Source organism: Sceloporus undulatus, chromosome 5, assembly GCF_019175285.1.
Source record: "Sceloporus undulatus isolate JIND9_A2432 ecotype Alabama chromosome 5, SceUnd_v1.1, whole genome shotgun sequence".
Classification (NCBI taxonomy): domain Eukaryota; kingdom Metazoa; phylum Chordata; class Lepidosauria; order Squamata; family Phrynosomatidae; genus Sceloporus; species Sceloporus undulatus.
The window spans coordinates 75,484,168-75,495,573 of record NC_056526.1 but is presented as its reverse complement, the minus strand read 5'-3'; positions in this window follow the sequence as shown (position 1 = coordinate 75,495,573).

Sequence of the window (11,406 nt, the reverse complement as noted above, 5' to 3'; positions counted from 1 at the left end):
TAATATGGGGGGGGGACCAACACTTGAAAATTTGGACTATAGCTCTCAGCATTCCCAGACAGCGTGACCTATGTCAATCCTGCCAGAGACAATATGAGCCTTGAAGTTAAAAGATAATATGGAAAAATTAAACAAAAAAGTGGCTATATATATATAGCATTAATTATCAATACAGCACTGTGGTAATTTTACCTAGACGAGATATTGGTATAAGTGTATGAGCTGTTCACAGACACTATGATGAACTGTTGTGGGTGTAAAAGGGTGACATTACTACATGTTTGTAACAGAATTGTTAGAGCTGAATTCTTACCCTGGCATTTAACAATTCCAGAGATAAAATGAATTTCTAGCCAGAGTGAACTTAGTTGGACTATTGGGCTTCCTTCCCCAGCCCCTTTTTTCAAGCTGCTCCACCTTTGTTCAAGTATTCTGGTCCATCCATTAATTACCTTTATATTTAATGAAATCTTTAACATATGTGGCTTGAGCTAGTCTTGACTCTGAGAACAGGGTCTCCTAATGAAGGGAAAATATCAGATCCAAGAGCACAGATCTACCTACCAGTGCCCAGTGTGTTTGCTCAAAAAGACTATCCAGTGCTTGGAGTACTACTTCTGGACTGGGGAGTGGGTACCTCATAGGGACCAATGGAGGTGTTATGTCAACCTCAAAATACAGGACATCAGAGATAATCTCTTTGGGCTTGTCACTTCATAGTGGAGAAAGAAGACAAAGGGCTTGCAAATTTTTGTTGAGAGGGTCTTGGATAGAATTGCTTGTTTAAAAAATGAAGGCACTTGAATATTAGGAATTTGAAGACTTGAGATCCCCCCTCCCCTTTTTTATGTTAGTTGTGCATATGAAGTTGATGAGTAATTACATGAAACTTGATTCTAGGCTATCTGAAAGTCTTCTACCTCTTATATGAGCCTCAAGATTGGAGATCTTCAGTGGAGGCCTTCTATATGCTAGCACTGCAAGAGGCTAGTTCACTGAGAATTTAAGACAGCTTATTTTTCTATAGTAGCACCTTGATTGTGGAACTCCATTGCAAGGGAGCTCTGTGTCTGCTAAGCTTTCCTGCCTTTGCCAGCATGGTATCATGGTTTGTGCCTTGGAATACGACTCTGGAGACCAGGATTCGATTTCCCCGCTTGGCCATGGAAATCCACTGGGTTGTTCACACACACTCAGCCCCAGAAAACTCTGTGATAGGTTTGCCTTAGAGTCACCATAGATCTGAAATGACTTGAAGGCACACAACAACTTTGCCTTTTAAAAGTGACTTTTTAAAAAACAAACACTGTCTTTAATATATATATATATATATATATATATATATATATATATCTTTAGGGATCATGAACTGAAAATTATGAATAAATATTTTAGATAAGTAAGAAACAAATATTGTACAAAGGAAAAGTTTTACCTCTGTGGAAAAGGCTCCCAGTGAAAAAGTATTGGATTTTACTGCTAGGTTGCCAATAAGCCTATGGTCCAATTTTAAGACCACAGAAGAGAATGTAAATATATTTTTGTCAGTTTGAGACAGCTTTTTATAATAAAAGAGAAGAGCTTCTCTCCAATACATGACAATTCAATAATTCTGTATCTTTCGTATATATTGTGTTGACATTTTTGTGCCATGTTGATGAAATCCTATATGATGCAGAAGTAATGCTTGCTCTCTAATGCAGATCTCCTGTGCCTCACAGCTGTTTTGTATCTCAGAATTTTTGCTATTCCATTCCACCATCAGACTCCACTTCCAACACCTGATCACAACTCATGTTTCAGTAGCTTCACAGGATCCCACCAATTTCTCCTTTACACACCATACTCCCCCCTCCCAATCACCACCCAGTAACTTCCCAGTTTAACTGGCTCTTTTGCCATCCCAGCATTCACTTCCCCTTAGTTGAGTGTGATCTATTATATTCTCCTCCCTCCTTCTCATCTTTATGCATTGGCATTTTTGTGTTTACTTTCCCATTTTTCAAGAAAAGTAATCTCCTCAAATCAGCTTACAGTATCACCAAATATGCAATTTAAACAATCACACAGAAACAGAATATTACAAACTAATGAAATCTATTAAAGCTATGACAACAGTCGAAGAAAACATCCTACTTCAGCAAGAAACAAAAAGCCCCCACAACTTATTCTTCTTAAGTTATCATTTGAATGTGTTGAAGTAAGAATGGATTTGAAGAGTCATTTAGCTGCAGGCATGTGGAGATGAGGGATCAAGGTAATAAGGGGCAGAGGTTACTATAGTGATTGAAGATGGAGAAGTTGAATTACACAGCTTTGCCTACTTTTGTCTGAATTTTTATTACTGAAAGGTGAAAAGAAAACCATTGAACTTGTGAAATGACATTTACCTAAGATTGACTTCCAGTAGATTTGGAGGAGGAAGAATGTTAAGAGGAATTCCTCTTGGAGAAATGTTAGCACAAGTGTGGACAGCCAAATCTGTCCTAAACACAGTCTGGTCAACCAGCCAAAGACTGATTGTAACATAGTTGATGGCCAACTGCTAATGAGCAAACACAGTCACAAAGTAGCTTACAATTCAGCACTTACTTTACTTTAGTAAATATAAGCCTTAAGTCCCAAACAGAGTTTCGTGATGCCCAAGTCATGTAAATGGATTAAATAGGACCTGAACAGACATGCCAAATAAAGCAGCTTTGGGCCACTTTGGAGGTGTGCTGTTTAAACGATGCATGGGTCCTAAGAGGCTAGAAGCCGCACTAAAGCGGCACTTCAGTCCTAAGGACCAGAATACAGTTTCGGCATGGCTTCTGGCCTCTTAGGACGCATGCATCGTTTAAACAGCACACCTCCAAAGTGGCCCAAAGCTGCTTTATTTGGCATGTCTGTTCGGGCCCAATAATCAACAAACACAGTCCAGGTCAAGCACAGAGTGCACCAACAGGAACCAGGTACATCAGATAATCTCTGACAACTCCTGGAGGGCAGGGCTGGGAATTTATCGATCAGCAGCTCAGTGCTGCTGCTTCCTACAAACCCTCTGGGACCTCTGAAGCCCTCACTTTTTGTAACTCTTGGCAAAGGTAGATAAGGATAAATTGTCTTTTGTATCCTCATTGACAGGGTGGTCTGCCAGAGCTGGTACTGCACCCTGATCTGTCTCTGAGACTTGTGGCTCTGGAATCTCTTCCTGCTCTGGTTTAGCAGAAGGCCCCAGCAAGTCCATTGCTTCAGTCTCTTGAGTCAGGGCCCATTTCCATGTTCTGGAAGCAGGGCATACCAAAACCTCAGAACACACAAAGAATGATACAATGCTGTTTGTACAACAGACCAAGATGGAAATGGGGAGGGGGGTGGGGGACAAAAGTGACTGTATGTAACAGAATATATTGGTATTCTTATTATGGTCTTCCAGATAGAGTAAATGTTGCTGATGGCTGCATTATTCATTGCTGTATTTCTCCTAAAAACAACAAGCAGATGGTGTTTCTGTTATCCCAGACTATTTAGCCAAAATTTCCTACCAGAGGATGATTTTCCTTCCATTCTGGGATATCAGAACACAGAAGCCTCTTGGGATTGGTGTGGTTCTATACCTGTACTTGCAGATCATATTGGGTTCCTTGGTCACTAACTCCTTCTTGTTGGTCCTGTGGGGGGAGCTATATTAAAGGATTTTTAAAGGGGGTAGCAGAGCTATTTTAAATGATTTTAAAGTACTGTTCATTTAAGGCAAGATCATACCAGGTCTCACAACACTCAGAGCCAATAGTGAGCAAAGAGGATTGGCCAGGTTTCCTGCATGTCATACAGCCTCCTTCATCCTCGCCTTTAGTTTACAGAAACAAAAAACACTAAAAAGGCTGCATGTGCAAATGGCACTAAGAGGCACCAAATGAAGAATTTTGTTTTCAGACTTCTCACTACTCTGCCCTAGTTTGGAAAAGCCCATTGACAAACCAGACCAAAAGAGTCAAATTTGATTTGGCCAGTTTCTAATGGCATTTCGGTTAAATTAATTCTTAATGACATATCAATGAAAAAGGAACAGGCAGAACATATGACAGACAAACATGAATCAACACATTGAAAGTAGTAGCAAAGAAAGGGAAGGGATGGCATAGTCTTGGTATTTATTTCTATTATGGGTATGTACTATGAGCTGATGTTGGCTAGATATTTTGTATTGCAGTTTGATGATGTCACTGTATTAAATCTATGCTGGTAAGTGGATAGCCTTTGGCTCATTAAAGAACTTTGATCAGGACACCTATGTACCCTTTCCTCTTTAGGACTCTCTTCCGGCCTCAGTAACCTTTTACAAAGTGAGATGATGGCAACTATTTCTTAATGCAATAAATAAATCTGTGGAATTCATCATCACTACATCTTGTGATGGTTCAAAAACATGCAATTTAAAAATAGTGTACAGTGGACCTTTGGTATCTGCTGGGTTTTGGTTCCAGGACCCCCCATGGATAACAAAATCCATGGACGTTCAAGTCCCATTAAATACAATGGATAATAAAATGGTGTCCCTTATATAAAATGGCAAAATCAAGCTTTGCTTTTTGGAGTTTATATATTGTTTTGAATATTTTCAAGCCGTGGATGCCTGAATCCATGTTTAAAGAATGAGTGGCTACAGGAAGCTGACTGTATTGGTGGAAACAGCTACAATGTTAGAAATATTTTCCTAGGTCAATGGCTTATATAGCTGACCACTTCCAGAGACCGTGTATTGCCCTTTATGAGCCTGGGCCAGAATGATAATGTTTATCCTACTGATGGTCTATGACTGAGTTTAAACAAGGTGTCAGTTTCCATTATTGCAATGCTTCCAAATTTAAAGTATTTCTTTCTGAATTATATACTGTCTAATAATATTTTGAATTAAAACCCATGTCCCACATCTCTGGATATCAACATTTCATTAGGAAGCAAATTAAAGCTCTGCCAGAAATGATTTTGTACTTAATAGAACTTTCCTACGTTTCAATCATCATATTGTGTATTTCTTACAGCTGTACTGCAATAAATATTGTTTGCAGCAAAGAGATCTCAATCACGAACACTTCAACTAACATTTGCTAAGAAACCCAGCCGTATAGCTAATTTTAAAGATTAGCATGTTTCATTTTAGATTAATCTTTTGCAGCTGAAATGGAAAAGAAAAAAAAAACCCTGAACAGTATATGGAAAATGATAATGAAGGGGTCTGAGATTATACATAGTGTGAAGTGAATTACTTAATATTGTCCACTTTCTAAGCCCACAATTTAATTGCACAGAATTAGTAAAATGACTCAGTGAGAGTGGGATTGATGAGTCTGATGTATATTTGGCAAGGCTATATGCAAAGAGGAGGGGTACCTTATACTGCATTTCACCCATTTATTCTGCATGTGGTGCAATTAACATAAAGCCATTTTGGAATGCCTCCCCCATTGACTTCAATGGGTTGTGTGTTGACTGTTGTAGAATATGTGGTCCATAGCATACCAAATTTGGACTGGCTCCAGTCCAGTCCAATGAAGCACACTAATTAGTCTATATTCCTTTGTACATGGACATGAGTGATTTCTATTGAAATGAGTGATAACTGTTATGCATTCACAAACACCAAACAAGTAGCATCAAGGTACAGAATCTCAAACAGCTAGAGAGTCACACATAATCCAAGATGACTAATCCATTATCTAGAAAATGGTGGAGGCATTGATAGAGGATGATCCAATCACCCTAGAAGAGACACACAATTTATTTTGGATGATACAATAACATCCAAAGTCCACAAGTAGTGGTACCACTTTTAGGCCAACCAAAATGCACAAAATACATGTTGCAAGCTTCTGAAGCTCCACTGGCTTCTTCATCAGGCAAATGTATGTATAAAAATCATACCGGGGGGTGGGGATAGACTCACATAATCATAGTTGGAAGAGACCACAAGGACCATGCAATCCAACCCCTGCCATGCAGGAACTCACAATCAAAGCATTCCAACAGATGACCATCCAGCCTCTGCTTAAAGACCTCCAAAGAAGGAGACTCCACCACTCTCCCAGGGAGTGTGTTCTACTGCCAAGCAGCTCTTACCATCAGGAATGCCTTTTATGTATGGCCATCATAGTCACAGGTGAAGACACTGTAATATGTTATTGTTCACAGTTAAAGTGGTATGGAAGGATATTAATGTAGGCTGGCCACTTCTCCTTATGGCCTGTATGAGTTGCTGTTTTGAGGATTTGGGCTGCTTTTGTAATTTGCAGTATGGCCAACATGGCTACTTCTATATATATTTTGGAAGAGCCTAGAGGGCAGGTGAACAGTTTGGGAAATTCCAGATCCAGACAGGAATGGTGGCAACACTTTTTACTATCTCCATCCATGACAGGTAGCACAAAAGAAAAGAAAGCAGTTTTATGAATTTAGGGCATGAATTTACCTGGTCACATCTTGACACTCAAAGCTCCAGTCTTACCAACCCACTACTAGACTCACTGAAAAAGGAGGTAGATGAAAAGAGTGGGAAGGAGAGGGGAGAGAAGCCAAGAGAGAGAGAAAGCGTATGTATGATTGAAAGAGAAACTACTTAATTATCAAAAGGTCTAGCCCTTTGTGAGGAATTAAACAAAGGATTCGAAAGTCATTCATTGAAGTTCACTCCAAATAATAATAATAATAATAATAATAATAATAATAATAATAATATACAATAGAAACCAGAGCAGGAGAGTTGAATCACAATCCACCCTCCAAAATTACTCAAGCACCTTCTTTCCACAAAGACCAAAAGAGAGTGGTGAGGAACACCAGCCGTTCAGGTCCAAAGGGACCTGCTAAAAGACCCGTGGCTTTTTGAGGACTTCAGTCTCCTACTAAACACACAAACCACATTTCCATCCACCCCCATTTCATTTCAACATATTGTGGGGTATCCGTGTTGGATGCAAACCTCACAAAATAGTTACACTTTTAGTTTTTTGTGGGTATTGCGGGCTATGTGGCCATGTTCTAGAAGAGTTTATTCCTGATGTTTCGCCAGGCACCTTTATGTGACACCTTTATTAGCTCAGCCAAAATGCACAAAATACATGTTGCAAGTTTTGGAAGTTCCACTGGCTTCAGGCAAAGGTGTTAATAATACAGGAGAAAAATCATAAGGAGGAAAAAATATATGACAATGCTATGTCACAAGCTTGCATTTTGTCAAGATGTAACTGTTCTCAGTTTAGGCAGGCCTCTCCTCCTTCTGGCCCTGTGGATACTCCAGAAATAAGATTTAAGTCCCATTAGCAAGAGAAAAAGAGACTCTTCTCTTGAGATTCAAGTTTGCCTCCCTCCTTTGTGAAGCTACAAGCTCCTTTGTTAGGCTTCAGGGCTCTCTACCTAACAAAGCAGCTTGTAGCTTCACTAAGAATGGAGCCAAGTTGGATCTCAAGAGGAGCAGCTCTTTTTCTCTTGCTAATGGGACTTACATTTTATTTCCTGGAGTACTCCCATGGCCAGAAGGAGGAGAGCCTTGCCTGCATGAATGTCCCTTCATGCCACCTGAACTGAGAACAGCTACACTATGATCAAATGCAGGCTTGTCACTAACACTGTCATATTTTTCTCCCTCCTGCCTGATAAAGAAGTCAGCAGAACTTCAAAAGCTTGCAACATGTATTTTGTACATTTTGGTTGATCCAATAAAGGTATCACTCTTTTGTGGATTTTGCATTTCATTTTAAGCCTATTTATCCTTTTTCATACCAGCTCCTTCCCAGCTCTTCTTTCAAAGGCGGCCATAATATCGAAGCCAGATTAGCTGGCCTAGCAACAGCGTCATGTAATGCATTTCCATCAATCCCAATATCCCCCCCCCCCAGAGCAGCTCTTCCACACTGCAGAAATAAAGCCGTTTGACACCACTTTTATTGTTATAGCTCCATTCAGTGCAATCCTGGGATTTGAAGTTTGGTGAGGTATTCAGCCTAGTCTGTCAGAGAGGTCTGGTGCCTCGCCAAACTACAAATCCAAGTATTCTGTAAGATACAGTGATGATAGTTCATATGATGATAATATGCCCCACTTGTCTCTCAGATTGGGATGTAAAGCAGCTTACAAATTTATTACAATATAGATAAAAACATTTAAAAAAGTCAGTTGTAGCTGTATATTCTCCTCTTCTCAACATTTTTTGTGTGTAAAAACAGCTGCAGTCAACAGCCTTCCCCTTCCCGTTCCAGCCATTCCTTGGCTGTTTTCCCTCCCTGTTTGGCAGTTGGATGTGGAGGTCAGTAGGTTAGAAGGAGCTAATGGCTAAAAATGTCCAGATCAATGAGTGGCAGCTAGGTGAATTCCCCCACAAAGAAAGTGTTGTTCTTGAGTCCTCATGGAAACATATCTGGGAATCACTGACTTATGCACGGTAGACAAAATACCGAAATATACAGTTGGTGCCCAGGCTTGATTAGAATCAGTAGAAAGCGCTCTGTATGCAGAAACCAGGAGATTTTAATCTCAAAAGAACCATTTAAAAATACTTTTGCTTTTTCCTGTCACTCCTTGTGAACACCATATATCACTCTGTTTAATTATCATGACATTTATTTTAAGTCTCCCTGTCCAGACACTGGGGTCATTTTATCTTAAAACCTCCCCGTGCCATTTATCTGATCTTGCTTACTTAGAATTCCTTGGGGATTTTCAAGTTACTTTTACAAACCAAAAATTAAAAATATTAGGTTGCTGCAGGGCTCATCTGTGCTGAAGCCAAATGTTGAGGACAAACCTTGAAGCAATGCTGCAAGAAATATGTGCATTGTCGAGGCATGTCTCAACATGCTGGTGCTGGAAGACTTAGCGTGGGTGGAAATTTAGAAGGCTGTAAAAAGCAGAGTGATACCATGGTTTCCCAGACTGGTTGAGTCACATTGTGTAATACACCTCTCCTCAACCTAATATCCTTCGGATATGTGGACTGTAAATCCCATCATCCCCAGACAGCATGATTGGGGATGACAGCATCTATATTCCAACATATCTGGATAGGCAGTAGGGTTTAGAAGGCTAGCATACTGCAAGTGCAGAAAAAGAGAAGGTGGTTCTGCAGCTGCTGCTGCAGAATATATATGAATTGCTTTTTTGTTCACCAGGACTTGCAAAGTGATGTACAATAAAATAAAGCAATTTTAAAAGCCATTTTTAAAAAAGATGAAACAGTATAATAATGACTAGCCATCAAAATTTTGAGCAGCATATGGTCAGCATCATGATCTATGGGAGGGTGTGCCACAAGCTTATTTGCTGACACATAGAAGCAATGCTGCAAGAATCGCTTCTCTGTAGGCTAGCTTCTCAGCACGGTTGGACATGCACCAACCTCTCCATTGAGGATTTCAAATTTGGGGCAGCCTTATATGTGATGAGGCCATTTCTCAGATATCCTGGCTCAAAGGCCTTCTAGATCAACACCAGCATGTTGAAATGAGAAAGGTTTGGCACAGAGCTCAGCACTGTGAGAACCTCAGGAAAGAAATGAAGTGTTACAAAAAACATATAGGGCTTAAACAAGAAAACAGCAGTGTTGAGACAAAGCATCCTTTTCTACAGTAGATAATATATATTTTTCTCTCCTTCCTGTAGGAACAGGCAATGATGTGGAATGGGTGGCCAGAATAAATACATAAAGTTTTCTATCAGTGTTAGCTCTGTTGCAGAACAGGGCCAAAACAAAGGATGTGGTCATGTCAGGATGCAAATATGTTTTCACAGCAAACTACAGAAATTGATACAAGAGTGATGTTCATGGCAGATGGTCCACGGTTCTCATCATACAAAAACCACTTTTAGTTTTCTGAGAATACTTCTTAAGAGACTTAAAACTGCATAGAGGTTATATCTGAAAAAAGCTCAGGTAGTGGAAGTAGTAGGATTTTCAGGATAGGGCTTCAGTGCCACGCCTAGATCAAAATGACCCCTTTCCCCCTTTGAATTTTTCCAGTGTTTCCCCTCCCACTGGGCTTCACTTCTTTATGCATATAGTACTATTTTGAATACAACCCACTTTCTCATTTATATTCTTAAGCCATCTGTCAGATTTTATCTGTTTCCACACAAGGGCTATAATCCCCAGAGTAGAGCCATTGAAGCAATTGTTGAATGTTGTTGTTGTGAGCTTTCAAGTGGTTTCTGACTTATGGTGACCCTAAATTGGACCTATTATGGGGTTTTCTGGAGCTGAGACTATGTGACTTGCCCAAGGTCACTCAGTGGATTTCCATGGCTGAGTTGGAAATCAAGTTGATCTCTAGAGTCATAATCCTGTGCTCAAACCACTATAATGAGCAGTGAGTTAATATATAGGTTACATCCAATCAATTCAATAGTTCTACCCAAGTTGGGACTAACAATAGGATTTAGAGCTGAATCAGGACCATTAGCAACAACTTCAGCTTCCTTCCTGGTAACTATAATGACTTTTCCCTGCCAATGATAACTGGGTTATTTGACTTGCTTTATTTTTTATGTTATTTTTTATAACATTTTTATTTATTTTTATTTTACCATCCACTTAGGTTCATTTTAGTGGTTTGTACTGGTATGAAGAAAATTATAGGTTTTACTTAGGGCAGAAATAATCCTTGTGTGTGATAGAAACCTTATGAAAACATCATTAACAACCAAAATAAAACAAATAGCTGTCAAGCATCAGCAGCCAACCCATAACCTCCCACAAATTCCCTTTCCATCTTGATTACTAAAAGTGAATGTCTCCCCCTTTTTCCATTGCTTCTGGTTATTCTACAGCTGAAACTATAAGTATTAGAAGTAATGCTTAACACTGACATTAAATCCCTCTTATTGACATTCAGCTTTACTTTTCTAGCCTGAATCAGATGCCTAACAGAGTGTTCTCAGCTGGCTGAATCTAAGAGCTATAAACTTATACAGAACATGTACCTTCCTCAGACTCAAAACAAGATACAGAAGATGTCCTGTCTCTGGATTCACACCATAGCTAGTTCCCCTATAACAGAGTAATACCGTTAGATCATTTGTACAATATTGCTACACAGTCCTGCTCAGAGGTGCTGGTACTGTATCTCTTGAATAGATAGCATACACTGTGCCACTGGACTGTGACATTTTAGAAATCCTAGTAGGCTGCAACCACATTGTAGAAATAATCTGGTTTGACACCACTTTAACTGCCATGGCCTAATATTATGAAAGTCTGGGAATTATAGTTTGTTGTGGCACCGCTGAGCGATGGCAGTTAAAGTAGTGTCAGACCAGATTGTTTTTGCAGTACGGATGCAGCCACAGTAACAGCAGACATGATCTAAGCATCTTCTTTTCTCTGTGTTGATAGAAATAGAAACAGAGCTATATAATAGCAGTATTAGGATTCTG